General features: G+C 45.4%; 1 protein-coding gene across 2 annotated transcripts in view; it reads right to left on the bottom strand.

Annotated features, from left to right (window-relative positions):
- The window catches only part of TLCD4 (TLC domain containing 4), a 59,077-nt gene extending 46,637 nt beyond the window's left edge, over window positions 1–12,440 (bottom strand). The window contains exon 1 of one of the 2 annotated variants that reach the window (XM_040406612.1): window positions 12,133–12,440. The gene's annotated coding sequence lies outside the window, so the exon portion shown is untranslated. Of the gene's footprint in view, window positions 1–3,951; window positions 3,984–12,132 lie in introns of those variants that run through there. The other variant, XM_040406613.1, reaches the window with a different exon arrangement.
- Window positions 12,441–26,785: the final 14,345 nt, after the last annotated feature.

The following is a 26,785-nucleotide window of genomic DNA, read 5'->3' as shown; positions in this document are numbered from 1 at the left end:
GTCTTAATTAAAAAAATATTGAGCTGTTCTGTCACAAAGGGGTAACTGTTTGCCTAGCTGTGTGAACTGTACTTTTACTTTCATTCCTTATCTCTTGATACCTAAAAGGTCATAAACACTTAAGGGGTTGTCTCACTTCAGCAGATGAGATATATCATGTAGAGAAAGTTAATGCCAGGCAACTTAATTTTTCCATCACATTATATATTGCTGATTTCCATGGTTACGACCACCCCGCAATCCATCAGTGGTGGTCGTGCTTGCACACTATAGGAAAAAGCACCAGTCTCTCTGGTGGCCAGGACCATGGCAGCGCACATAGGCTAGTGCTTTTTCCTATAGTGTGCAAGCACGACCACTACTGCTGAATTACAGGCTGGTCGTAAACCCTGGATACAAGTAGTGTATAATGTGATGAAAAAATTAATCAAGCCAGAAAAGGAAACAATATATTAGTAAGTGCCTTGTATTAACTTCCTCTACATGATAAATGCTATTTGCTGAAGTGAGAGAATTCCTTTAAGGCTGTATTACACAGCCCGATGATTGACAATTGCCTGCTCGCTAGCGGAGGAGACCACTGCTATTACATGCAGCGATCTCCTCTGCAGTACCGCTCATCCCAATATTGTATAGTGGTTTGTCGGTGGCAGATCATTATTAGACACCACGATCTGCTGCCTGCAAAAGATAATTATTTACCAAGTCAAAAGGTTTGGATTGCCCGGTGATCGAGCATTTGCTAGTTTATCAGGCAATTGGCAGCAGTATTACACTACCGTTCATGCAAACACTCGTTAGCGATCATCTGCTGAGAAACCGGCAGGTGTACTACAGGCCTTATTTAAAGAGAACCTGTCACCAGTTTTATGGTGTCCTAACTAAGGGCAACATAAATAAGTGACTGATTCTCTTAGCACAATGCTGGGTCACTTTCTTTAATTGACCCAGTCAATCTGCCAACATCTTGTATTGAAAAGCTCCAGCTGATAATGATGAGTCATGAATATTCATGAGCTCCTGAGCTCCTGAGCTCCTGACTCTTCCCGCCTACCTGCTGCTGATTGACAGTTATTTTCCATATGAATCAGCAGCAGATGGGCAGGGGAGTTGCTATAGCTCTGAATTATAAAAACACTGGACTCACTGACATCACACTGGACTCAAATTAGCTCATTAGCATGAGGCATGTGGCATCTTTGTGTGTATATTATGAGATAACTACCTAACCATCTGTCACACCAGTAAGTGAATACATCTAAGGCACTTTTTAGTAGTTAATGATTGTATATAATTAGTTAGATTATAATCAAATATCCACATGACAGGTTCCCTTTAAGCATAAACATTATTATCAGTAAGGCTTAGTTCACATCTCCGCATTGACTGCAACGAGGTCCAGTGGTGATCCGTCCGATTTCTGGCTGGACAAAAACCGTGTAATGGTTTTTTTTGTCCAGCCGACATTTGCATCAAATCAGGCAGCCGCATCTCCGAAACGGAGATGTGAATGCAGCCTTAGATAAGAACTGAGCTATAATGAGTGTCTAGGAGATAGATAAGGAGCCGTCAGCTGAGCTGCCTGACAGAACAGAGTGAAAACAGACAGCAGGATACTAGAGAATCTCAAGGCTGGACAGAGAAAAGGGCTCAACATTTTTATTAAAGAACAATTGAAAAAATGATTTTTAGCTCTAAATGAGTACAATGCAATAATAAAAAAAATTGCCCCCAAAGGTGTATATAACGTTTAACCCCTTAGCGCTATTTGACGTGTATACTCATCATGGAGTACTGCTACTTGGCGCTCCATGACGAGTATACACGTCATGGCATTAAACTGTCACCATGTCAGCTAACTGGCCCCGGACCGATGAGGGCGGTCCAGGGCACGGTGAACGCCATAAAAAATAAAAACTATGATTGAATTGAAATTTTGCCCACCTCACTATCCAAAAAAAAAGGTATTAAAAGTGATCAAAAATGTCGTATGTTACCAATCAGTCACCTCATCCTGCAAAAAATGAGCCCCTACATGAGACAATCGCCCACAAAATGAAAAAAAAATATGGTTTTTAGACTATGTAGACACTAAAACATGTTTTTTTTTCTAAAATGCTTTTATTGTGTTAAAGTAAATAAATAAAAAAAAAAGTATACATATTAGGTATTGCTGCGTCCATAACAACCAGCTCTATAAAAATATCACATGAACTAACCCCTCAGGTAAACACCGTTAAAAAAAACACAAAAAAACAGTGTAAAAAAAGACCTTACATCATGTCACCTTACATCACAAAAAGTATAATACCAAACTATCAAAAAGTCATACGCACCCCAAAAATCATACCAATGAAACCGTCATCTCATCCCGCAAAAAATGAGACCCAACCTAAGACAATCGCCCAAAAAATTAAAAAAAACTATGGCTCTCAGAATATGGAGACACTAAAACATTTTTTTTTTTGTTTTAAAAATGCTGTTATTGTGTAAAACTTAAATAAATAAATAAAAAGTATACATCGCCGCGTCCGTAAGAACCTGCTGTATAAAAATTTTACATGACCTAACCCCTCAGATGAACACGGTAAAAAAAAAGCCAAAAAAGCAATTTTTGGTCACCTTACATCACAAAAGTGTAATACCAAGCGATCAAAAAGTCATATGCACCCTAAAATAGTACCAATTAAACCGTCATCTCATACCAAAAAAAATTAGCCCCTACATAAGACAGTCGCCCAAAAAATAAAAAATAAAGTATGGCTTTCAGAATATAGAGAAAATGCTTTATTATGTAAAACTGAAACAAACAACCAAAAAAAGTCATATTTGGTATTGTCGCGTCCGTAACAACCTGCTCTATAAAAATACCACATGATCTAACCTGTCAGATGAACAATGTAAATAACAAAAAATTAAAACTGTGCCAAAACATGGCACACAAAAAGTGTATCATAGAGCAACCAAAAATCATATGTACGCTAAAATAGTACTAACAGAACTGCCACCTTATCACATAGTTTCCAAAATGGGGTCTTTTTTATGGAGTTTCTACTCTAGGGGTGCATCAGGGGGTCTTCAAATGTGACATGGCAAGTTAAAATTATCCCAATGAAATCTGCCTTCCAAAAACCATATGGCATTCCTTTCCTTCTGCGCCCTGCCGTGTTCCTGTACAGCAGTTTATTACCACATATGGGGTATTTCTGTAAACTACAGAATCAGGGCAATAAATATTGGGTTTTGTTTGGCTGTTAACCCTTGCTTTGTTAGCAGAAAAAAAATGGAAAATCTGCCAAAAAAAGTGAAATTCTGAAATTTCATCTCCATTTTCCTTTAACTCTTCCGGAACACCTAAAGGGTTAACAACGTTTGTAAAATCAGTTTTGAATAGCTTGAGAGGTGTAGTTTGTAAAATGGGGCTAATTATGGGCGATTTCTATTATGCAAGTCTCACAAAGTGACTTCAGACCTGAACTGGTCTTTAAAAATTGGGTTTTGGAAACATTCTTAAAAATTTTAAGATTTGCTTCTAAACTTCTAAGCCTTGTAACGTCCCAAAAAAAGAAAATGTCATCTACAAAGTGACCCAAACATGAAGTAGACATATGGGAAATGTAAAGTAATAACTATCTGTTTTTAAAAGGAGAGACATTTAAATTTTGAAAATTGCTAATTTTTGTAAAAAAAAATGAAATATTTTGACTCAAATTTACCATTGTCATTAAGTACAATATGTGACGAGAAAACAATCTCAGAATGGCCTGGATAAGTAGAAGCGTTTTAAAGTTATCACCACATAAAGTGACACTGGTCAGATTTGCAAAAAATGGTTTGGTCCTTAAGGTGAAAAATGGCTATGTCATGAAGGGGTTAAATACCTCAATATCTTCTTGAATTTTGTGGAAGCAGAATAATACATTTTAATTATGGGTATAGTGGGACACTTACCTATCCCTTGACTTGTGCTTACAGATAATGTTTAGCTGCTTTCCCCATTGAATTCTTGTGGATTTCTGTCCCTGTGTTTTCCATTTATTTCTATGGGATATGGAAATGATACTGGATATCAGAATGGCAGACACTTATAATGTTGGCACAGCTGTGAGGGTCACTGATCAAATGTCTTTGCACTGTCATAGGGCAAGGAACTCTAGTAAACTGAGGAACGTATTTCACAACCTCTCCAGAGAACGCTTCTGCATATTTGTCACAGAGCATGGACCCAGTCACTTAGGGGGGCTGTATCACAAACCAGAAATGCAGGAAAAGCTTGCTCTTAGTTTTTTTCTTTGGCTCCCTGGACACAGTTTAAGACTGATGTGGACATAAGTAACTAGGACAGAGAGACATTAGAGTCGCACCAAGTGAGACCCATGTTCTGGTATAGAGGAACAACTCTGTAATAGTTTTCTTAAAGTCATGCTTTATTTCCTGCAGGGACACGAAGTGAACTTCTAGAACATGTTTGATTTCCACCAGAGGCCGTATAGTACAGATCAACGGGACCAGGAGTACAAGCAATGTTAGTTCAGCAGGTAAAGCCTGAGAAATTTGTATTTATAAAGAATAAAGTCTAACACATAAATATTGTACCAGGAGAAAAATACATTCTTATATAGACCATCACCCCATACACGCCCCTAAGGCTGGGGCCACATGGCAGTGGCATAGCGTGGGTTGCCAGTGCCCGGAGAAAGCAAAGTATTGCGCCCCCTAACCTGTGGACTTGCCCCTTTTGAGCTGATCAGGGTCTGCTAAACCCAGCTCTGCCCTGCCCCAGAGACACCCAGCGATCATGTGATCTCCCGCCTAGACTACTGCAACATCCTCCTCTGTGGCCTTCCATCTAGCACTCTCGCACCGCTCCAAACTATCCTCAACTCTGCTGCCCGACTAATCCACCTCTCACCCTATTACTCCTCTGCCTCTCCCCTCTGCCAATCCCTTCACTGGCTTCCCATCCCCATTGCCCAGTAAATTCAGTTTAAAATACTAACAAATACATACAAGGCCGTCCACAACCCGTCCCCCCTCTGTACTTTCCCGATCCCCACAAGACCTCCTTCTCTCCTCTCCTCACCTCATCCCACAATCGCCTCCAAGATTTCTCCCGTGCATCCCCCATACTCTGGAACTCGCTACCCCAACATATCAGACTCTCACCTACAGTGAAAACCTTTAAAAGAAATCTGAAAACCCACCTCTTCAGACAAGCCTACAACCAGTGACCCTGCTGCTGCACATACCGCCATGACCAGCTTCACCCCCTCGTACTGTGTCCTTCTCCCATACCATGTAGATTGTAAGCCCTCACGGGTAACTCGTCTTGTTCATGCTTGGTGCAATTGTCTGTATTATGTATGTGCACCCCTTATCATATGTACAGCGCAATGGAATGAATGGCGCTATAATTATAAATAATAATAATTACCGGCATAGCCACCTCCTCTATTCACTGCATATCCCTCATTGAGCACTATGCACCAAGCAAAGGAGACAGAAGCAGTAATAAACCAATATACCACTTCTGTCTTTTCCTCAGGGTCTTCGTCTGTCACTGACCTGCTTCTGCTAGATTGCAAGAGCTTTGGTCCAGCACCATACATGTATGGCGCTTAGTCATTCTGAAGTTAATAAGGAGTATTATTACTGTGGGGGCCTAAATGGGGTGTGTGTAGTGCTAGTAAAATTCCCCTTAGCACCACCTAAACCACCACAGTTATATTTATCCATTATGAGGCTAGTCCCAATCCCTATTTGCCCCCCCCCCCCCAATCCACTCACTAAAATTCCCCCGAAACAAATAAACATCTGACAGCAGGTACTAGCAGTGCTCCAAGACCTTGATGGCAGGCATTGGTTAGAAATGTGCAGGTACTAGCAGTGCTCCAAGACCTTGATGGCAGGCATTGGTTAGAAATGTGCAGGTACCAGCAGTGCTCCAAGACCTTGATGGCAGGCATTGGTTAGAAATGTGCAGGTACTAGCAGTGCTCCAAGACCCTGATGGCAGGCATTGGTTAGAAATGTGCAGGTACCAGCAGTGCTCCAAGACCTTAATGGCAGGCATTGGTTAGAAATGTGCAGGTACCAGCAGTGCTCCAAGACCTTGATGGTAGGCATTGGTTAGAAATGTGCAGGTACTAGCAGTGCTCCAAGACCCTGATGGTAGGCATTGGTTAGAAATGTGCAGGTACCAGCAGTGCTTCAAGACCTTGATGGCAGGCATTGGTTAGAAATGTGTAGGTACTAGCAGTGCTCCAAGACCTTGATGGCAGGCATTGGTTAGAAATGTGCAGGTACTAGCAGTGCTCCAAGACCTTGATGGCAGGCATTGGTTAGAAATGTGCAGGTACCAGCAGTGCTTCAAGACCTTGATGGCAGGCATTGGTTAGAAATGTGCAGGTACTAGCAGTGCTCCAAGACCTTGATGGCAGGCATTGGTTAGAAATGTGCAGGTACCAGCAGTGCTCCAAGACCTTGATGCCAGGCATTGGTTAGAAATGTGCAGGTACTAGCAGTGCTCCAAGACCCTGATGGCAGGCATTGGTTAGAAATGTGCAGGTACTAGCAGTGCTCCAAGACCTTAATGGCAGGCATTGGTTAGAAATGTGCAGGTACCAGCAGTGCTCCAAGACCTTGATGGTAGGCATTGGTTAGAAATGTGCAGGTACTAGCAGTGCTCCAAGACCCTGATGGTAGGCATTGGTTAGAAATGTGCAGGTACTAGCAGTGATCCAAGACCCTGATGGTAGGTATTGGTTAGAAATGTGCAGGTACCAGCAGTGCTCCAAGACCTTGATGGCAGGCATTGGTTAGAAATGTGCAGGTACCAGCAGTGCTCCAAGACCCTGATGGTAGGTATTGGTTAGAAATCTGCAGGTATCACTGCTAAAGTGTTAACTTTGAGAGAGGCATTTCTGGTATGTTGCCCTCCATGGTCAATACTTTTGAGTTGCAAATACATTGAAGGACATTGCTGAAAGAATTTCTTAAATAGCTGACAAAGTACAGTACACAAGGAATACAAAACATGCAGGGCACATGGGACAGTGTTTGCTTCTTTGTCAAATGTTAAAGGGCATCTGTCAGTATGAGCAACCCTATTAAACCAGGCATATTGCCCGGAAGGGTTGATCATGCTGACTAAAATGATCTATTTCTTATTAAGGTGACTAGTTGCTGACTTGCTGCAATATATAACTTTAATCTTTATCCAAATTACCTATTTGGAGCACCAAGGGGCTGGCCATAGCACTAGCAGCACCACTAGCGTAAAGCCCCTGTGCTCTGTGTACTGCCTCTCCCCTTTAAATGCAAAGGCGACTTCTCGTCTAGCCCTGTGTTTTCGCACGAGAGCCAAGGCTGCTCAGTGACTTGGTGCTTGTGCAGTGGATGCGTTGCTGCTTTCCACGCTGTCATTTTCACCTTTTTAGCTTTGTTAACTCACCCGCCTGTAACTCTTCACCCGCCTGTAACTTCACTTTCCATGGGCGGACTGTAGTTTGTCTCATGTGACAGTCAGGCACCTATATGTCTCATGTGTGCAGGCATGGCATGTGACCGTTCAACATCAGTGATCACTTGCCATGCCGGTACAGGTTACCGTTGTGGTCACTTATTTGCCGACAGTGATGACATTCTTGTAGATGGAACATCACACTTACAGTCCCGTCATTACCGGAAGCAGAGGACAACTCGCTGCTGGATCCATAGCACCGGTTACAGGTTAGGTTTTTTGTTCGTTCGTATTAAACCCTGCCTGGCCATCTGAAAGGGGATTCTCAGTATTGGAAACCCCCTTTAAAGGTCATTTTAAGTAATCCATCCACGTACTATCCTGTGGAAGAAAAATAGTTAGGGTAATACTTACCCATCCTTTGCTCTGCCATGCCACCGTCTCCGCTGCACTGACACAGGCTGCAGACTCTTCCTCCCAGGGTCTCGACCATAATAGTAGTCTATGGCCAGTATAACGGATCCACTATGCTGCCCATAGACTTCTATTATGACGGAATGCAAAACAGAACGCCTGTAAAGGTTTCCATTTGCTTTCCGTCGTAAGAATGCCATTATTTTCTGATATAACCATGTTATAACGGAAAATAATGAATTGACGTTCGGGTCCCCATTGCCTTTAATGGGGTTCAGGGACAAGTTTGGGTCCCGAACCCGAACTTTGACCTGAAGTTCGTCCGAACCTGGCGAACCCGAACTTCCATGGGTTCGCTCATTCCTAATTATGACTTAACTTTCAAATCAAGTGGTACTGCTGCTGCTACTACGACTTACCTCAATTTAGCGAATCCCCTGAACTATTAGGCTACTTTCACACTAGCGTTTTTATTGGATCCGGCAGGGTTCAGCAAAAACGCTTCCGTTACTGATAATACAACCCTCTGCATCCGTTCCGGATCCGGTTGTATTATCTGTAACATTGCCAAGACAGATCTGTCATGAACTCCACTGAAAGTCAATGGAGGACGGATCTGGTTTCTATTGTGGCAGATTGGGTCAAAAAATCCATCTTGCTCCGCATCCCAGGACAGAAAGCAAACTACAACATGTTACGGTTTGCTCTCCGGTCTGGGAACACAACTAAACGGAACGGAATGCATTTTGGTGCATTCCGTTCTGTTCAGTTTTGTCCCCATTGACAATGAATGGGGACAAAACTGAAGCATTTTTTTCCGGTATTGAGACCCTATGATGGAACTCAATACCGGAAAACTAAAACGCTAGTGTGAAAGTAGCCTGACACTTTCCACTGCATGTCAGTGTGGATGACGTTAGTACAATTCTGTTAGTGCGCTGTGCAGAGGCACTGGTGCTTGGTTGCTGGAAGCGACAGTATGGGGCCACTGCTGCCGGCAGATGTGGGGACAGAGGCTGAAACTTATTAGGGCGGTGGCTGACACGGGGCCACACAGGACGTGTGAGAAATCTGCAGAAGCATGCATGTACGTATGTAATATGGCTGGAGACTTCATTGGGAGTTCACAATGCTGCAGGCTGTGCACCGTTCTTCCTATATGTAGTCCTACAGTATAACAGGTAATCCTAAAGCAAACATTACATGACGTGGACCACTTTCACCTGTTGAGTATTTCCCATCAGCATTTCTAAGTAGGAGCATGTCCAAAACGCAGAAGAGGTGCAAATATTTCCTTTCCACTTTAAAAGGGTTTTCCAAAGACTTTAATACTGACGACCTTATCCTCTGGATAGGTCATCAGTATCTGATCGGTGGGGGTCCGACACCCGGGACCCCTGCCGATGAACTGTTTGAGAAGGCACCAGCGCCACTGCCTTCTCCATGCTTACCGAGCACAGCGCCGTACATTGTATAGCGGCTGTACTTGGCATCGTGCTCAGCCCCATTCACTTCTATGGGGCTTAGCTGCGCCTAAGCCATGTGGCTGATGAATGGGACATCACACGGCGTAGAAGGCCGTGGAGCTAATGGGAGCGCCGCTGCCTTCTCAAAAAGCCCAGGTGTCAGACCCCCACCAATCAAATACTGATGACCTATTTAAGACCTGAGTCACATTTCCGTGTCCGTTTCACGTTCATGAAAAAAAAAAAATCCATGTTACATCCGTGAACGATCCGTGTTTGTTCCATGTGTCTGTTTTTACCCTCCACGTGTCATCCGTGTTCCACGGATGCTGCTCAGCTGAAAATGTATTTCCAAAACATCTCCTATCAGTGGTCAGTGAAAAACGGATGCGACACGGATGCCATTTTTGATTTGATTTTCACGGACCCATAGACTTCTATGGGCATGTTTGGTTTGCATCACGGACCAAAGTAGTGCATGTCTCTGTGACCAAAATTACTGATGTGGGAGCAGACACTAAAATCAATGGGTACGTGGGCTGTCCACAACTGTGGCGTAAAGTTCTATCTTAAAGGCTGTGCACACTTTCGGAGGCATTTTTTTAAATTTATTGCATGTTACTCATTTTTGGCTAAAAATCATTTTTTCAATTGGCCTTTATTAAAAAATATTGAGCCGTTCTGTCTCAAAGGGTTAACTGTTTTTCTAGCTGTGTGACTGGTACTTTCACTTTCACTTTGTGCCAGTCATCTAAATAACCCTTATCTGTAAAGTAAGATACCAACTGAGCTGTAATGAGTGTTTTTAAGGCCGGAGAGCAGAGATAAGGCTACTTTCACATTTTTGCTGGATCGGGCATGGCTTCAGTTAGGATAATACCACCGGCTGCATCAGTTATGAACGGATCCGGTTCTATAATCTCTAAAATAGCCATGACAGACCCGGCACTAAACCCACTGTCCGAGAGAACGTGTCCGACAGGTATATACCCTGACAGATAATTCCTGCCTTCCGTTTGGGATACATTGAATGTCGGCTGTGCTTGGTATCGCAGGTCACTCCTATTCACTTCAATGGGACTGAGCTGCGCCTAGGCCATGTGTCTGATGAACGTGATGTCACATGGCCTAAGTGCTCAAGGAGAGCTGCGGCCTCTTCAAACAGCTGAACGTGAGGGGTCTCGGGAACAGGACCCCCTCCAATTTAATATTGATGACCTATCCTGAGGATAAGCCATCAATATGTAAATCCTGGAAAACCCCTTTAAATATGTTCATAGAGTTACAATAGCCTAGTGCAGGGATGCCCAACCTGCGGCCCTCCAGGTGTTGCAAAACGACAACTCCCAGCATGCCCGGACAGTCCACAGCAGGGCATGGTGGGAGTTGTGGTTTTACAACAGCTGGAGGGCCGCAGGTTGAGCATCCCTGGCCTAGTGAGTGCCAGACTATGCCATTCCATACAATGGTATCCAGTAATAAAAACATATACCTTATGGGTGATGGATGCCACTGTAACATACACAACCTGACATGTTAAACACAACATGAACAGAGCCTTAGAATGTTTCACACACGTCCAGGTGTGAGCACCACTGCGCAAGAACATCGCCAAAGGGACATCAATTCCTTCATCCTCAGGATAGGCAGGTGCCAGACCTCTGCCAATCATATTTATTGCCTACCCTGGGGATATGCACTGTAAAGTGGGAATATCCCTAAATTAGTTAATCCCTTTAATCTGATTTTGCCAAGGAATGATTCACCATTAGCCAATTATGAAAACGTATTATGAGGGCTGATGCATCCTAGTCCTGTAGAAGCGAATTGGATCTGCGATGATGGTTTTTTTGCAGTGTTTTTCCTTTACAGAAATTGTGATTGCGCCCCCCAAAATACTGTACTTCAGAAATGACGCTAGTTGGTGAAAAATATGTATCGATAGGGTGTGAACTGCTGTACAAGGTATAAGAGACAACCTCGTTTTACGTAAGATAAATGATGACAAGCAGCAACACCTTGTGCAACGTCGCAAACTCTGCATGCTGCAATACAGAAAGTGGGCTACACGGCCACACTGGTCGCTTCTGGGATAGCAGAGTGACTGTGATCCCATAGAAATGAATGGGATCATCACACGAGTCGCTGGAGGCGACTTCCGCGGCAATCCCATTCATTCCTATGGGATCTCCTCTACTCTGCTATCCTGGCCGCGACCTGTGTCCCCGGACCCTTATCGCTGAATGATTTAACGTGTATGGTTATGCGATGAAATTATTTTGTGAGTCACCATATAGCGGGGGCATTTATCAATATTGCACTCCAAGACCAGGCCTAAGTAGACAGGAAACATTGGAGTTACACCATTCGCTCGGACACCTACCAACATCTCAAACGTTTTCTTTTTGACATTAAGAGAACTTACACAAGCGAGCAGCACTTTAGCAAAATGATACACCAAAAAAAATATTTAAATTAAAATTGGCTCATGCAAACAAAAAGCTGGAGCCGTCTGTAGCCACAGATAGCGCTTGTCGTATTCTGGTAGCATAAAGCGACAATTTCAAAGACTGCTCTGCTTGGAAAGAGGCAGAGTATGGATACTTGTTCCCCCCCATAGCAGTATCACGTAGACAGTTCTCCATGATGACAAGTGTGGGAATGTGTAGGGAACAAAGGGAGGAAAACAAGGCAGTGGTAATACAGAAGTGTACAGAATGCATACGGATAAACATGCAATATGGCCATGGTGCACAGGCAAGAGGCCTAAGCTGGCCAAGCTGTGCCTTACCTGTGGGTAGGGGTCCTAGATGCAGGTCAGAGGGAGGCAGTGGGGAGCTCATTGCTGTCCTGGCTGCAGGGAGACCATGCTGGCTTGCTGCATTCAATGCTGATCCAGGCAGAGAAGCTTCACATCCAGGCTATGGCTCCTAGACACTGCTGTATATGTGAGTGAGATCTCTGCCCCCTCCCTGGGCCTCACTCAGTAGGAGGAGGAGGAGGCAGCGATGAATAGGGGATGCTGCTGTAGGAAGACAGGGCTATACAGTGGATGGCAATATAGATGATGGCAGTCATGTGGCATCTGCTGTTCCAATGTGATCTGCGGCCAGCCTTTGTGACTGTCACCTTTGTTGCTGGCCCTGCCCATACATAGGAGGGATGCCTCTAACGCCTCCCTTTCAAGAATTTCCATGTGCTGCTGTTCAAAGACATTCTGTATCTGTGCACAATCAGAGAAACAAATGTGTTTACAAATACAATACAAAAATAAACAAATAGAACAATGGAACGAATGTCCTCTGTGTTGTTACAGCATGGGGGCTAGGTTCACATCGGCGCCACTTTTAATGTTCCTCTGACGCAGATGTGAACGTAGATCAAAGTTTGCGGCAGTTTTTTTTTTAAGCCGACGCCAGGAGTGGATCAAAAAAATAAAATTATTTTTCATTCATTTATTAAGGGACTTGGGAATATTTTTCATCTAAAATAGTCGCAGGATCCTTTTCTAAATGGCCGTGTGACGATAATTAGTCACACGGCCAGCTTTACGACCCGAAGGTCACAGAGTGGGGTCATGTCGGGGCTGGGACGCAGATAGTTTACTAATATTTGCGTAAAAGCCAGTCTTAGGCCTCTTTCACACGAGCGTGACGGATTAGGTCCGGATGCGTTCAGGGTGCGTTCAGTGAAACTCGCACAGGTTTGCAAGCAAGTTCAGTCAGTTTTGTCTGATTGGGTTCAGTTGTTCAGCTTTTTCCGCGCGGGTGCAATGCGTTTTGATGCGTTTTTCACGCACGTGATAAAAAACTGAAGGTTTACAAACATCTCTTAGCAACCATCAGTGAAAAACGCATCGCATCCGCACTTGCTTCCGGATGCAATGCGTTATTCACGCAGCCCCATTAATTTCTATGGGGCCAGGGCTGCATTAAAAACGCAAAATATAGAACATGCTGCGTTTTTCACGCAACGCAGAACTGATGCGTGAAAAAAAAACGCTCATGTACACAGACCCATTGAAATGAATGGGTCCGGATTCAGTGCAGGTGCTATGCGTTCACATGACGCATTGCACCCGTGCGGAAAACTCGCTCGTGTGAAAGAGGCCTTAGTAAATATGCCCCCACTGATTCTTCTCTCTTTTGGATCCACTCCTGTGTTTTGCTCAAAAAAACTGCATGAAAAGTAACCACAAGAATTGAATGTTATATTGTGCTGCAAGAGAATTAGATTGTATTCAAGAGCTATCATTTTACTGGAAAGGTTCACCACATAAAGGTAAAGCGTGTGTTATCCTTTGACAGCACATCGCCACCTGCTGGTCAGTCCTGTGGCCTGCCGTTTTCCATGCGACCATCGAAACAGTCTAATGTGTACGGAGGATTTCCAACTCTCCCCAGACGTATGCTATTGGAGGAGAGAGGGATCAAGCGCCGCTGAGTGTGTATGGGGGAGGTGAGGAGATAGCTGTTGGCCACACTGCTTCTCCTGCTGCTGTCTCTTAAGCTGGATTTACACAGGCCGACTGAGCGTCCGAATGTCGGGAAGGAAGCCTTCCTTCCTGACTAGGGATGAGCGAATCAACTTCGCATGAAACATCCGAAGTTGATTCGCATAAAACTTTGTTAGAATACTGTACGGAGCGAGGGCTTCGCCTATATAAGTATCTGCGAGGGTTGTACGTTACTCCTGGGTTGTAAGAAGGACTGGAGCGGTGTATATGTCGCAGGGAAATGATGAAAATGGAGATTTGATCAAATCCTGACTGTGATCGCTTCTTCTATCAGTTCGCGAGTCCACAAAGGTTTTTCTTTATCATGCCGCTTGTTCAAAAACGTCCTGATAGTTTCATTAAACTGTTCTTCAGATACAACTTCGGTCAGAGTTTGATTTTTTTCTATATCTGAACCCATGGCCAGGGGTGTGCCCTCACAGAAATAAGCCTGGCTGTGTTCACCCTGCCAGAATAGTATATACCTAGAATCAGGGGCGTCGCTAGGGCCTTTTATCAGCGAACTGTGAGAGCTATGGGCTAAAGGACCTTTGATGACATCATCACCATGTGACCAATAGCATAGCAATATTACTGGTCACATGTCTATAAGGTCCTTCGACTGCTTTTTTTTTTTTTTCAGGACTCCTTACTTGTTTATTTCATCTTTTCACTAAAACAGTTAAGGGGATTTGAACCAAATCACTTACTTTCTTTACACCCCACAGAGATGTTATTTTAAACATCTTCCGTGAATTGATCATCTCCCTTAGGGATTTGATCAAATCTCTATTTTCATCATTTCCCTGCGACATATATATATATATATATATATATATATATATATATATATATACACTGCTCAAAAAAATAAAGGGAACACAAAAATAACACATCCTAGATCTGAGTTAATTAAATATTCTTCTGAAATACTTTGTTCTTTACATAGTTGAATGTGCTGGCAACAAAATCACACAAAAATAAAAAAATGGAAATCAAATTTTTCAACCCATGGAGGTCTGGATTTGGAGTCACACTCAAAATTAAAGTGGAAAAACACACTACAGGCTGATCCAACTTTGATGTAATGTCCTTAAAACAAGTCACAATGAGGCTCAGTAGTGTGTGTGGCCTCCACGTGCCTGTATGACCTCCCTACAACGCCTGTGCATGCTCCTGATGAGGTGGCGGACGGTCTCCTGAGGGATCTCCTCCCAGACCTGGACTAAAGCATCTGCCAACTCGTGGACAGTCTGTGGTGCAACGTGACGTTGGTGGATAGAGCGAGACATGATGTCCCAGATGTGCTCAATTGGATTCAGGTCTGGAGAACGGGCGGGCCAGTCCATAGCATCAATGCCTTCGTCTTGCAGGAACTGCTGACACACTCCAGCCACATGAGGTCTAGCATTGTCTTGCATTAGGAGGAACCCAGGGCCAACCGCACCAGCATATGGTCTCACAAGGGGTCTGAGGATCTCATCTCGGTACCTAATGGCAGTCAGACTACCTCTGGCGAGCACATGGAGGGCTGTGCAGCCCTCCAAAGAAATGCCACCCCACACCATTACTGACCCAATGCCAAACCGGTCATGCTGGAGGATGTTGCAGGCAGCAGAACGTTCTCCACGGCGTCTCCAGACTCTGTCACGTCTGTCACATGTGCTCAGTGTGAACCTGCTTTCATCTGTGAAGAGCACAGGGCGCCAGTGGCGAATTTGCCAATCTTGGTGTTCTCTGGCAAATGCCAAACGTCCTGCACGGTGTTGGGCTGTAGGCACAACCCCCACCTGTGGACGTCGGGCCCTCATATCACCCTCATGGAGTATGTTTCTGACCGTTTGAGCAGACACATGCACATTTGTGGCCTGCTGGAGGTCATTTTGCAGGGCTCTGGCAGTGCTCCTCCTGTTCCTCCTTGCACAAAGGCGGAGGTAGCGGTCCTGCTGCTGGGTTGTTGCCCTCCTACGGCCTCCTCCACGTCTCCTGATGTACTGGCCTGTCTCCTGGTAGCGCCTCCATGCTCTGGACACTACGCTGACAGACACAGCAAACCTTCTTGCCACAGCTCGCATTGATGTGCCATCCTGGATAAGCTGCACTACCTGAGCCACTTGTGTGGGTTGTAGACTCCGTCTCATGCTACCACTAGAGTGAAAGCACCGCCAGCATTCAAAAGTGACCAAAACGTCTTGCTAATTGCCTATAATTTCCACCTGTTGTCTATCCCATTTGCACAACAGCATGTGAAATTGATTGTCACTCAGTGTTGCTTCCTAAGTGGACAGTTTGATTTCACAGAAGTGTGATTGACTTGGAGTTACATTGTGTTGTTTAAGGCCCCTTTCACACGAGCGAGTTTTCCGCGCAGGTGCAATTCGTGACGTGAACGCATTGCACCCGCACTGAATCCTGACCCATTCATTTCAATGGGTCTGTGTACATGAGCGTTGTTTTTCCCGCATCAGTTCTGCTTTGCGTGAAAATCGCAGCATGTTCTATACTCTGCGTTTTTCATGCAGCCCTGGCCCCATAGAAGTGAATGGGGCTGCGTGAAAAACGCATTGCATCCGCAAGGAAGTGCGGGTACGATGCGTTTTTCACTGATGGTTGCTAAGAGATGTTGTTTGTAAACCTTCAGTTTTTTATCATGCGCGTGAAAAACGCATCAAAACGCATTGCACCAGCGCGGAAAAAACTGAACAACTGAACGCAATCGCAGACAAAACTGACTGAACTTGCTTGCAAAATAGTGCGAGTTTCACTGAACGCACCCTGAACGCATCCGGCCCAAAAACATGACGCCCGTGTGAAAGAGGCCTAAGGCCTCATGCACACAACTGTATTTTCAAAAAAAAATTGTGGATCGCACACTGACCCGTTCAATTCTATGGAGCTATAAATACGTCTTTTTTGCAGATCCAATTGGCCATTTCACAAATGATGTCCTATTCTGGGCCACACCGCAGACGTGACTAGCCATTTCTGTTGAAGGGAGTGAGAAAGATGAAGATCGCACATGGAAGGTATCTGAATTTTGCACATCTGTAGTTTGTCAAACAAAATACAAACACGGCCAGGTGCAGGCGGCCTCAGACGAGCGTGTCCTGTGTGGAAATCACGTTCCGTGTGTCAGCACGCTTCCCAGTTATGGACACTGCTTGTTTTACAGGAGCGCAGAGCATTAGAATGATTTATAATGCTGTGTGTCTCTGCATGACTTTTACGGAGTTAGGGCTCATGCACACAAACTTATTTTTTACCGGATCTGATCCACATTTTTTGCAGATTGGATGTGAACCCATACACTTCACCGTGTGGTGTCCTCATCCGTATGTCCATTCCATGGCACCCGCCAAAAAATATAATGTCCTATTCTTGTCTGTATTACGGCTAAGGATAGGACAGTTCTATTATGGGCCGGACAACTCAAAAATGGCTACGGCCGTGTGCATGAGCCCTAATGCTGACATAAGCGCCCATTCACACGACCGTAAGGGCTCCAAGCCTGTATTGCCGACTGGTCAGAACGGGTACTCTGGCTGATACATGCTGCAAGTCCAATGCGGGGAACTCGCTCGGCTGAAAGGGGCCATAGGCTAATTTCAGACGGGTGTGTCCACTGCGGGAAACAGCCTCCGTGTGGGAGTGTGATTTCCCATTATGGACACTTAGGCTGGGTTCACACTTGAGCGTTTTACAGCGCGTTCAAACGCGCTGTAAAACGCTCAACACATGAAAACCAATGCTTCCCTATGGCCCTGGTTCTCACTTGAGCGTTTTACAGCGCTGAAAAACGCGCTGTAAAACGCCCTACGCTCAAACAAGTACTTGAGCTTCTTTGGGGCGTTTTGACGCGCGTTTGTGGCCATAGGACATTGCAGTCAATCACACAAACGCGCGTCAAACGCGCGTTTACTATTGCAAAAAACGCTCGTCAAAAACGCTCGTCAAAAACGCGCGTTAAACGCGCATATCAAAGACGCTCAGGTCTGAACCCAGCCTTAAGCCTCTTTCACACGAACATGTGCGCCCCGTGGTCGTGCTGCAGGCCGCAATGCACAAGCACAGTCCGTGGGGCAGCCGCAGCGGATCGCTGACCCATTCACTTTAATGGGTCCGCGACCTGGCCGTTCCGCAAAAAGATAGGACATGTTCTATCTTTTTGCAGAATGGAAGTACGGGACGAAACACCACGGAAGCACTCTGTAGCGCTTCCGTAGGGTTCCGTTCCGTGCTTCCGTTCCGCATCTCCGGATTTGCGGACCCATTTAAGTGAATGGGTCCGCCCCCGTGATGCGGAATGCCCACAGAACGGCACCTGTGTATTGCGGATCCGCAGAGGTCAGGCAGAGCCACACATGATAATAATGTCACAGGAGAAGTGTCCATAATGGAGAATCTCCCACACGGAGCCTGTTTCCCGCAGTGGACGCACTCATCTGAAATTAGCCTTAGAGCCCCCCTCCCCCTCCAATAGCCAGAGTGGAGAGCCTCTGAGTAGTTGTACAGCAAGGGCCTACGTGCCTGGAACAGGACCTATGGAGGATAGGTCCTGGCTAAGTAAGACCACTTTAATGCAATCAAGAGCGGTTTAGGGTACTTTCACACTTGCGTTAAAGTTTTCCCGTATTGAGTTCCGTCCTAGGGGCTCAATACCGGAAAAAAAACGGATCAGTTCAGTATGCATCAGGATGCATCAGTTCCGTCACTCTGACGGTATTTGGCCGGAGAAAATACCGCAATCCGGCATTATTTTCCATTGAAATGCATTAATGCCGGCACCAATTGTTCTGGTCAAAACGGATCCAGTTTTTGCATTGGCACTTTGCATTTAATAATGCAAAAAAAAAAAAAGTACTGGTTCCGTTTTTCCGGATGACACCAGACAGACGGATCCGGTGTTTCAATGCATTTGTTAGACGGATCCGCATCCGTCTACAAATGCTATCCGTTTGCACACGGATTTCCGGATCGGTTTCACATGAGCGAGTTCATTGCGGGAATCACGCTCCGTGAGCGAGCGCGATCCTCTGTTCTGGACTGCAGGAGCGCACTGTGCGTTATACTGATTTATAGGGGTGCACCGAAATGAAAATTCTGGTCCGAAACCGAAAATTCAGGATGCCCTTGACCGAAACCGAAACTGCCTTTTTGCCCAAATACTTTTAAAATACTTTTTTTTAAATGATTGGCGCTGTTATGGAGAGGGGGATCTGTGGGTGGCGCTGTTATGGAGAGAGGGATCTGTGGGTGGCGCTGTTATGGAGAGGGGGATCTGTGGGTGGCGCTGTTATGGAGAGGGGGATCTGTGGGTGGCGCTGTTATGGAGAGGGGGATCTGTGGGTGGCGCTGTTATGGAGAGGGGGATCTGTGGGTGGCTCTGTTATGGAGAGGGTGATCTGTGGGTGGCGCTGTTATGGAGAGGGGGATCTGTGGGTGGCGCTGTTATGGAGAGGGGGATCTGTGGGTGGCGCTGTTATGGAGAGGGGGATCTGTGGGTGGCTCTGTTATGGAGAGGGGGATCTGTGGGTGGCGCTGTTATGGAGAGGGGGATCTGTGGGTGGAACTGTTATGGAGAGGGGGATCTGTGGGTGGCGCTGTTATGGAGAGGGGGATCTGTGGGTGGCGCTGTTATGGAGAGGGGGATCTGTGGGTGGCTCTGTTATGGAGAGGGGGATCTGTGGGTGGCTCTGTTATGGAGAGGGGGATCTGTGGGTGGCGCTGTTATGGAGAGGGGGATCTGTGGGTGGCGCTGTTATGGAGAGGGGGATCTGTGGGTGGCGCTGTTATGGAGAGGGGGATCTGTGGGTGGCTCTGTTATGGAGAGGGGGATCTGTGGGTGGCGCTGTTATGGAGAGGGGGATCTGTGGGTGGCGCTGTTATGGAGAGGGGGATCTGTGGGTGGCGCTGTTATGGAGAGGGGGATCTGTGGGTGGCTCTGTTATGGAGAGGGGGATCTGTGGGTGGCGCTGTTATGGAGAGGGGGATCTGTGGGTGGCGCTGTTATGGAGAGGGGGATCTGTGGGTGGCGCTGTTATGGAGAGGGGGATCTGTGGGTGGCTCTGTTATGGAGAGGGGGATCTGTGGGTGGCTCTGTTATGGAGAGGGGGATCTGTGGGTGGCGCTGTTATGGAGAGGGGGATCTGTGGGTGGCTCTGTTATGGAGAGGGGGATCTGTGGGTGGCGCTGTTATGGAGAGGGGGATCTGTGGGTGGCGCTGTTATGGAGAGGGGGATCTGTGGGTGGCGCTGTTATGGAGAGGGGGATCTGTGGGTGGCTCTGTTATGGAGAGGGGGATCTGTGGGTGGCTCTGTTATGGAGAGGGGGATCTGTGGGTGGCGCTGTTATGGAGAGGGGGATCTGTGGGTGGCTCTGTTATGGAGAGGGGGATCTGTGGGTGGAACTGTTATGGAGAGGGGGATCTGTGGGTGGCGCTGTTAAAACGGATCAATTCATTATGCATCAGGATGCATCAGTTCCGTCACTCTGACGGTATTTGGCCGGAGAAAATACCGCAATCCGGCATTATTTTCCATTGAAATGCATTAATGCCGGCACCAATTGTTCTGGTCAAAACGGATCCAGTTTTTGCATTGGCACTTTGCATTTAATAATGCAAAAAAAAAATAAGTACTGGTTCCGTTTTTCCGGATGACACCAGACAGACGGATCCGGTGTTTCAATGCATTTGTTAGACGGATCCGCATCCGTCTACAAATGCTATCCGTTTGCACACAGATTTCAGGATCGGTTTCACATGAGCGAGTTCATTGCGGGAATCACGCTCCGTGAGCGAGCGCGATCCTCTGTTCTGGACTGCAGGAGCGCACTGTGCGTTATACTGATTTATAGGGGTGCACCGAAATGAAAATTCTGGTCCGAAACCTAAACCGAAAATTCAGGATGCCCTTGACCGAAACCGCCTTTTTGCCCAAATACTTTTAAAATACTTTTTTTTTTAATGATTGGCGCTGTTATGGAGAGGGGGATCTGTGGGTGGCGCTGTTATGGAGAGGGAGATCTGTGGGTGGCGCTGTTATGGAGAGGGGGATCTGTGGGTGGCGCTGTTATGGAGAGGGGGATCTGTGGGTGGCGCTGTTATGGAGAGGGGGATCTGTGGGTGGCGCTGTTATGGAGAGGGGGATCTGTGGGTGGCGCTGTTATGGAGAGGGGGATCTGTGGGTGGCGCTGTTATGGAGAGGGGGATCTGTGGGTGGCGCTGTTATGGAGGGGGGGGATATGTGCACTGTTATGGGCATAACAGTGCACAGATCCCTTTCCCCATAACAGTGCACAGATCCCTTTCCCCATAGCAGTGCACAGATCCCTTTCCCCATAACAGTGCACAAATCCCTTTCCCCATAACAGTGCACAAATCCCTTTACCCATAACAGTGCACAGATCCCCCCTCCCCATAGCAGTGCCATAGACCGATCCCCCTACCCATAACAGCCCCGGCCCTGCTGCTCACAGCATCACTCACTGCATCTTTATTTTACCTTACAATCGTGACGCTCCAGTAAGAACTCTGCAGGCAGAGCGGAGGGCAGCGTAACGTCACTTACTCACGTGACGCACCTGCTCCGCCCACTTTATGAATGAAGGAGGCGGAGCAGGCGCGTCACGTGAGTAAGTGACGTTACGCCGCCCTCCGCTCTGCCTGCAGAGTTCTTACTGGAGCGTCACGATTGTAAGGTAAAATAAAGATGCAGTAAACCGCCCGCCCGGGGCCCGCCCGCAGATGGTGGGTGACAAATCCCACACCCCATATTTTCGGCCGATATTTAACAATATCGGCCGAAATGGATTAGGTACATTTTCGGCCAATATTTTCGGCTGCCGGAATTTCGGTGCACCCCTACTGATTTAGACTAAATGCACATGATCAGCATTGCACACGGAAAATCGGCACCGCTGGTCATGTACATTGCATTATATGAGAATCTGAAATTCTCATGTACATGATGCAGATTTTTCCTGACCAGATTTTGTCAATTTGCAGCGGGCGCCTCCCCCCAGGGCCCTTTAAGAGAAAAAAGTACTTGTTTATTGACACCAGTTGCATTGAAGCAACAAGGGCACAGGATCCCTTTTTAGTGATGTAGCAGATGGTACCCAGGTGTAGGAATGGTCTAAATGTCCCTTAAAGTTGATGCACGTGTCACGCTGCTCCTACCTGGATACGCTGGATCCCTGGTGTTGGCCCCGAAGCAATGAAAAGGGGGTAGTTGATAAAGGGGAGGAAGAATAAATTGAGTTCAGACCTTGTGATGAAGTTGATAACAGTGATGACCAGTTCGCAGTGTTCGCCTGCGAACACATGCGGACTGCCATCTTGACGCACAAGTCCGGCGATGCACAGGTAAGCCCTTAACTGTGCCTGTGCCGCGAGCCGGTCTGAAATCAAATGCGGTCAGCGGGAGATGGCAGTTCCGAGAACAGCCGCCGGGGGCCTTCATCGGGCTGTTCTCGGATGAAGGCTTACCTGTGCATCGCCGGACTTGTGCGTCAAGATGGCAGTCCGCATGTGTTCGCAGGCGAAAACTGCGAACTGGCCATCACTGGTTGATAACAGATTTACTTTCGATAAACGTTTCTCCAAACAGTTTCAGGCTTTGTCTTGGTTCCCAGCAGGCTTTGGCATTAACTGTGGCAGGATAACTTCTCTCTGCTACATCTGTTAGGCCCCTTTCACACGGGCGAGTTTTCCGCGCAGGTGCAATGCGTGAGGTGAACGCATTGCACCCGCACTGAATCCGGACCCATTCATTTCTATGGGGCTGTGCACATGAGCGGTGATTTTCACGCATCACTTGTGCGTTGCGTGAAAATCGCAGCATGCTCTATATTCTGCGTTTTTCCTGCAACGCAGGCCCCATAGAAGTGAATGGGGCTGCGTGAAAATCGCAAGCATCCGCAAGCAAGTGCAGATGCGGTGCGATTTTCATGCATGGTTGCTAGGAGACGATCATTATTATTTTCTCCTATAACATGGTTATAAGGGAAAATAATAGCATTCTTAACCCCTTAAGGACTTAGGGCGTACACCCTGTTTCCCGAGTCCTTAAGGACCCAGGGCGTACCAGTACGTCCTGTGTAGTTTTGATCACTGCCGCACGGCCGGCAGTGATCGGAACAGGGTGCCTGTTGAAATCATTCAGCAGGCACCCTGTGACAATGCCTAGGGGGGTCCTGTGACCCCCTCCCCCCCCCGCATTGCCGATCGCTACAAACCGCAGGTCAATTCAGACCTGCGGTTTGTAGCGCTTATGCAAGTTTCTAATCCCTGCGGTCCGTGACCGCAGGGATCAGAAACCTCAAAGTGCCCATATTTTTTTAACTTAACCCCCCCTGCAGCCCTCTGTGTTTTTGTGCCTGCGGGCGCAGCAGGGTGGAGAATTGCGGGCGGTGTGGGGGGCGGGTGCGTGATCTTCCGCCCGCCCCCCTTTTATTTTCAGGATGGCCGAGCGGTTGAATCAGAGTGTCCGCTCATTGCTGACACTCCGATTCAAACGGCAGACATCTCTGCAGATGTCCGCATTTTTAACCCGTTCTATGCCGCGGTCCGTAGGGACCGCTGTATGGAATAGGTGGAGAGGGAGGGAGCTCCCTCCCTCTCTCTCCCATCGGGGGGCTGCTGTGCCTTTGCAGCCCCCGGACAGGATGGGGTGACAGAGGGAGGGAGCCCCCCTCCCTCCTCTTCCCCGTCTGCTCAGTTGTGGCAGACGGGGAAGGTTCCCATGGCAACAGGACGCCTTCTCAGGCATCCTGCTGTCCATGGTGCTGAACAGATCTGTGCTAAAGGCAGAGATCTGTTCAGACAAAGTGCGAGTGAAATACTGTGCAGTACACTATATAGTGTACTATACTGTATTATACAGACATCAGACCCACTGGATCTTCAAGAACCAAGTGGGTCTGGGTAAAAAAAAAAAATGTTAAAAAAGTGAAAAAAAGTAAAAATAAAAAAACACATTTATCCCTAATTAAAAAAATAAAATTCCCTACACATGTTATATATCACCGCGTCCGTAACGCCCCGATCTATAAAACAGTCATGTTACATTCCCCGCACGGTGAACGCCATAAAAAATTAAAACTATGATGAAATTGAAATTTTGCTCACCTTACTTCCAAAAAAAGGTAATAAAAGTGATCAAAGTGTCGTATGTACGCCAAAATAGTACCATTCAAACCGTCGTCTCATCCCGCAAAAAATTAGCCCCTACATGAGACAATGGCCCAAAAAATAAAAAAAAACTATGGCTCTCAGACTATGGAGATACTAAAACAAGTTTTTTTGGTTTAAAAAATGATATTATTGTGTAAAACCTTAATAAATAAAAAAAAGGTACACATATTAGGTATTGCCGTGTCTGTAAGAACCTGCTCTATAAAAATATCTCATGATCTAACCCCTCAGGTGAACAACATAAAAATAAAAAATAAAAATGGTGTAAAAAAAGCCATAATTTTGTCACCTTACATCACAAAAAGTGTAAAAGCAAGCGATCAAAAAGGTATATGCACCCCAAAATCATACCATTAAAACAGTCATCTCATCCTGCAAAAAATGAGACCCTAACTAAGACAATCACCCAAAAAATAAAAAAAACTATGGCTCTCAGACTATGGAGACACTAAAATGATTTTTTTTGTTTCAAAAATGATATTATTGTGTAAAACTTAAATAAAGTTAAAAAAGTAAACATATTAGGTATCCCTGCGTCTGTAACAACCTGCTCTATAAAAATAGTACATGATCTAATCTGTCAGATGAACGTTGTAAATAATAAAAAATAAAAACTTTCATTTTAATCAATTTTTTCCCGTAACAAAGCAAGGGTTAACAGCCAAACAAAACTCAATATTTATCGCCCTAAATCTTTAGTTTACAGAAACACCCCATATGTGGTCGTAAACCTCTGTACGGGCACACGGCAGGGCGCAGAAGGAAATGAATGCCATATGGATTTTGGAAGGCAGTTTTTGCTGGACTTGTTTTTTGACACCATGTCCCATTTGAAGCCCCCCTGATGCACCCCTAGAGTAGAAACTCCAAAAAGTGACCTCATTTAAGAAACTACACCCCTCAAGGTATTCAAAACTGATTTTAAAAACTTTGTTAACCCTTTAAGTGTTCCACAAGAGTCAATGGCAAATGGAGATGAAATTTCAGAATTTCTATTTTTTGTTACTTTGCTTCACAAAAAGTGTAATATAGAGCAACCAAAAATCATATGTACCCTAAAATAGTACCAAAAAAAATGCCACGTTATCCTGTAGTTTCCAAAATGGGGTCACTTTTATGGAGTTTCTACTCTAGGGGTGCATCAGGGGGCTTCAAATGGGACATGGTGTAAATAAACCAGTCCAGCAAAATCTGCCTTCCAAAAACCACACGGCGCACCTTTCCCTCTACGCCCTGACGTGGGGCCGTAGAGTGGTTATTCGACCACATATCGGGTGTTTCTGTAAACCGCAGAGTCAGGGCAATAAATATAGAGTTTTGTTTGGCTGTTAACCCTTGCTTTGTTAGTGGGAAAAAATGGATTAAAATGGAAAATCTGGCAAAAAATTGAAATTCTGAAATTTCATCTCCATTTGCCATCAACTCTTGGGGAACACCTAAAGGGTTAATAATGTTTGTAAAATAAGTTTTGAATACCTTGAGGGGTGTAGTTTATAGAATGGGGTCATTTTTGGGTGGTTTCTATTATGTAAGCCTCACAAAGTGACTTCAGACCTAAACTGGTCCCTAAAAAGTGGGTTTTTCTGGGGATTTGCATCTAAACTTCTAAGCCTTGTAACGTCCCCAAAAAATAAAATGGCATTCCCAAAATGATCCAAACATGAAGTAGACATATGGGGAATGTAAACTAATAGCTATTTTTGGAGGTATTACTATGTATTATATAATTAGAGAAATTGAAACTTGGAAATTTGCTTATTTTTCCAAAATTTTTGAAAATTTGGTATTTTTTTTATAAATAAAAATGAATATTTTTTTACTCCATTTCACCAGTGTTATGAAGTACAATATGTGACGAAAAAACAATCTCAAAATGGCCTGGATAGGTAAAAGCGTTTTAAAGTTATCACCACATAAAGTGACACTGGTCAGATTTGCAAAAAATGGCCAAGTCCTTAAAAGGAACCTGTCACCGGGATTTTGGGTATAGAGCTGAGGACATGGGTTGCTAGATGGCCGCTAGCACATCTGCAATACCCAGTCCCCATAGCTCTGTGTGCTTTTATTGTTTAAAAAATTCGATTTGATACATATGCAGATTAACCTGAGATGAGTCAGAGCTTGAAAATATGACTCTTCTCTGGTCACACAAGTAAGATATGACTCTTTTATGTTAATTTGCATATGTATCAAATCGTTTTTTTTACACAATAAAAGCACACAGAGCTATGGGGACTGGGTATTGCAGATGTGCTAGCGGCCATCTAGCAACCCATGTCCTCAGCTCTATACCCAAAATCCAGGTGACAGGTTCCCTTTAACCACCTCAGCCCCTAGGGCTTAAACACCCTGAAAGACCAGGCCACTTTTTACACTTCTGACCTACACTACTTTCACCGTTTATTGCTCGGTCATGCAACTTACCACCCAAATGAATTTTACCTCCTTTTCTTCTCACTAATAGAGCTTTCATTTGGTGGTATTTCATTGCTGCTGACATTTTTACTTTTTTTGTTATTAATCGAAATTTAACGATTTTTTTTGCAAAAAAATGACATTTTTCACTTTCAGTTGTAAAATTTTGCAAAAAAAACGAGATCCATATAGAAATTTTGCTCTAAATTTATAGTTCTACATGTCTTTGATAAAAAAAAAATGTTTGGGTAAAAAAAAAATGGTTTGGGTAAAAGTTATAGCGTTTACAAACTATGGTACAAAAATGTGAATTTCCGCTTTTTGAAGCAGCTCTGACTT

Source organism: Bufo bufo, chromosome 9, assembly GCF_905171765.1.
Source record: "Bufo bufo chromosome 9, aBufBuf1.1, whole genome shotgun sequence".
Lineage (NCBI taxonomy): Eukaryota > Metazoa > Chordata > Amphibia > Anura > Bufonidae > Bufo > Bufo bufo.
The sequence above is the reverse complement of the archived record's forward strand: the minus strand, read 5'-3'. Positions and strand labels throughout refer to the sequence as shown.